Source organism: Cryptomeria japonica, chromosome 1 (genome assembly GCF_030272615.1).
Source record: "Cryptomeria japonica chromosome 1, Sugi_1.0, whole genome shotgun sequence".
Taxonomy (NCBI): Eukaryota; Viridiplantae; Streptophyta; class Pinopsida; order Cupressales; family Cupressaceae; genus Cryptomeria; species Cryptomeria japonica.
This window is the reverse complement of record NC_081405.1, coordinates 105,459,107-105,463,505: the sequence shown is the minus strand read 5'-3', so window position 1 is coordinate 105,463,505 and position 4,399 is coordinate 105,459,107.

The following is a 4,399-nucleotide window of genomic DNA, read 5'->3' as shown; positions in this document are numbered from 1 at the left end:
ATTGAGGCGTTAGGAGCCTAAAGTGATGGAAGGAAGGACAAATGCCAACACCAAAAAGAAACTTATTCAAATAGAATAGTAATCATTATTATGACTATAATGTAATTAAGGATTATTCTATTTCTTTATACTGAACTAGCCAGATTATTCTTCTTATTATTATATTGTGGGTTAACGAGTTGGCGTCTTGGGTGGTAAAGTCCCACATCACAACTAGAACCCCACCCAAAGGAGATGGGACAAATAAGATTGACTGGAAGGAAAGTGCTCATCAAACCTACCCTAACTAACAAAGATTCTTTATACAGTAGTTGCCTAACTCCACAAGTGGAAAATGTAATTATTATTATTATTCACTATTTATTAGATAGGGCAAGTACTATTTGGGATCCTAGTTTGCTTCATTTAGAGACGAGACAACATTTTCTTTATACCTGAACTGGAAGGGAGTACGGGTGGAAACACGAACCATTGTGCAACTTTGGATCAACGAGTTACCAAAAAGCCACCCGATTAGGAGAGTAACAACCTGCCTTTTCTTTTTACTCTAACTTGCAGTCAGAGCGCATGTGGTAACACCACTAATTATGCTACTTTTTAGAAACTTGTTACCATACAAGCCACTTGGTGTCGAAGAGTAACAACCAGAACAACGGGAAGGATGGATTGATCGCGAGAAAGGTGCCTATCCATATTCGAAGTAGACGTTAATGGAAGGCGGGAAAGGTGTCAATCGAAGGATAGGTTCATGCCTATTTGATCTTTAGCCAGAAGGGTATCACAACCTAACAAGGGACAAATACTTATACTTTAACCTACCCCTACCCATGGATGTTGACCTGCCCCTACCCATGGCCCCTTATAATAGTAGGGGAACCTACCCCTACCAAGGGATATGGAAAATGGATGTCGACCTACCCCTACTTGAACTACCCCACCCCACCTCGGCTAAATTTTTCCACCTGATATCCTTCCATCCAACCTTCCATGATGAGGTGGTAATTGAACCCACACCTTGTTTCCCAAGAATTCAATCTGTAGGGGCAACCAGCTAATCACCCACCCCTCTCATTTGGTCACTGAATAATTCAACTTTTGAACCTAAAAAACTAGAGTTGATGGCGATTCGCCAAATTATATACGTAACATGCCCCCCAGTCGATGATTCTAGCAACTAGAATTGCAAGCACCCCGTAGGGGCCATAGAATAGTAGGGGCCTACCCTACTTCCCAACTATAGTTCCCACCCACCCTATCTAGGCTATAGTTGTTGATTCGATTACAGTGTCCATGGGGAATTATGATATGCTTTTTAAGTCTTCTTAGATTTCTGTAAGTGAGCATCGCGGTGGGATTGACTCTTGTGGTCCCCAAGCCTCCCGACAATAGGCCGTATAATTGATAGGGGTAGTGGCCATCCCTCCCTATATGGCAAGTTGCCCTGACTGACTGTACTCTGAACTGCCCATTGTAGACTGTACTCGGAACTGTCCTAATCTTATGAAGAGGCCTACTTCTAATTAATTCTATTACCAGTTGTAACCTCCACTGGGCTTCACCTTCACTTCCACATTGTCAGTTATAACCTTCACTGGTTTTAACCTTCACTTCCACATTGCCAGATTATATACGTAATATGAAGAGGCCTACTTCTAATTAATTAATTGACAAGAAACCTGCTAGTAAATTGAATTAATCTAAGAAGTTTTTCAATGTTATTTTGTACTTTACCGAGAGTACGAGCATAGGCTCATACTCAAATGCTAAAGTGGGGGCTAAATGTAGCATCATAATTTGTATCCCTATACAATATCATCCCCACTTTAGCATTTTAGCCTTCCGTGCTCTGGTCATGTTGATTCTTCTCACACTGGCTTTAAATTGCAATTTTCTTCTATCATTTGGTTCAATGGTCCATTGTTTAGCCCTGATATAATGGACAAGGACACCCTAGACACCTTTGTCTAGCTTAAAGGATCCTAATTTTGGACCCTCCATTTGTCAAAAAACATGGGCCGAAATTTCCTTCTTGTGTCAATCCACTTAGAAAATTAAAAAATGTTTCATGAGGTGAGATATAAAAGCAAGCCTCACCCCCTCATTTAAAAAAATAAATAAATTTAATTTTAATCAATAAAATTCAAGTGAGCAAGCAATCAAGTATTATCAAGGCGGTGAAGGAGATGTCAAGTATTCGTATTCAAAGCATTCAAGATGGCATCCACGATAAAGATATTATGAAGACATTTCTACATGACAACATCAACCTTTGTATGAAGAGTTAAAAGCAATATTCATCAAGGTATAACATGCCAATTTCAACATTTTAATTTAGATCTATCCTCTGAACTTTTTAAGACATGCTTTCAATTCAATTCAATTTCAATTATTACTCAAATATAGGGTTAATTCCAAACCTAGGGTTCGACATAAGAAAACCCCTATCAACAATACAATTTCTCTTCTTTTGTGTGTACGTGGAAAATTTAGAAGACATGGTTAAGGATTCGAGAAGAGAAGATAGAGACCTATAGATCCAACTTTTGTAGAGGCAAAAAGCGGAGGGCAAGGTCGCCCCAAGCACCTATGTCTGACAATTTTACAGCGAAACTTCAAGGAATTACTCAAAATTGCAACTTAATTTCGAAATGACAATTGTTGTATGTATCCAATAGCCTAAGGACAAGGAGGTGCTAAGCACCATTGTCCGACACTTTTGAGCCTAGATTTTAGACACATGTTCCTCTCTGCTTCCTCTTTCCGGATATTGCTGCATATTTGATTTGAGACTATTTGTGCATGCTAATTTCACACCTTTAGCCCTAGATTTTGCATTTAGTTTACATTTTCCGTAGCTCATTTTCAATTGATTCAAGGAGACCTTAATTCATCTTTTGCTCAATCCTTGTCAATCAGATTTTTTATTGATCCAATTGAATTCATTGCCCTCTTTAAATCTAATCATTAAGGAAATAGGTTTACTTGCTAGTTTGCATGCCTAAACTCGTGGACCCTATTTCCAAACATTACATATACATATTCATCATCATGTCTAGATGGATCATAATTACATGACATGTCATGCCATCCTATGATCACCATGTTGGGTAGAGCATTAACATGACTATTTTTCATATATGCATTTTTTTAACTGTACTTTTCCCTTCTATCTCCCACGATCATTCCTCCAACCATCACCCTTCTCTAATTACTTATACTTCCATATATTTCACGTCATCCCATTTATAACCACAATTATTTCCTTGCAACCACCATATATTATACTCATGTACGCACTTACACATATACATTCGCTACCCACCTCAATATTAACCCCTTTTATTTTTAATTATTTTTTATCTTAGATCAATCCCATGTTTTAAGGGATTGATATTGTACTACGTAGGATTGACCTTCAAATTTTAAATATTTAAATTTAAATTTTAGTAACACTTTCCCAATTTAATTCCAACTAGACAACTTGGTACATGTGTTGTATAATTACTTGCTACATTTTGGTAATTAATACCATTTAATATTCATTCATTATCATTCACTTCCTTTAAAATCCAAGAGGAAAATATTTCTAAGAATCTTTTGATTTAAAGCACTAAAAGAGACATAATTTTGCAAAGCACCCTAGGGCATTGGCATGAGAATTTTTTGTTGTCTTCAATAATTTATATGAATATAAAGCTAGTTTGATCTAGGAAAAGATAAATCTTATAATCTTGTGATTTCCCTAGGGTATTTCAAATGCTACCAATCCTTAACAATTGACATAGAGTTGTGATCATGATGAGTTCGTTGTAAGTCTACAAATACAATGTTGTTTTTGTATAGTAGATAATTATACTCTACACTTGCATATTGTTTATTTTTTAGAAAAATAATTAGTTTCATTATTTTATTAAATATACATAGTCTACACTTGTATAGAGATGGTCCCATTATATATATGAATGTGGCTAAGGGCCTACTCTCGTGGTTACAACAATTTTACAACATCTCGTGCCTTGGGCGTCATTTACAACCTTGCTATGTTTGATAAAGAGAAAACACCAACATAAAAAATAGATGAAACCACTTATATAACATATTGTATTCTATATATTAAGGAACAAAAAAATTATGACCCCACCCAAATAGGGTGACAACTTTGTCATTCCTCTATGTTGGGTATGTTAGCAACAAAAGGTTGCCCTCCTATTGTCCCTTGCATTGTTTCCTCACTCCTCATCTTGACTTTGTCCAACATCTCTTTTGGGAAACCTACTCCCGCCTCCACCCATACCCTTAAATTAGTCTCGTACATCCCCCATACAGGGAATGGTACTAGAGGACTATTATACCTATAATATATTTTTGGCCAACAACCTCCTCAAGTCCATAAACCACC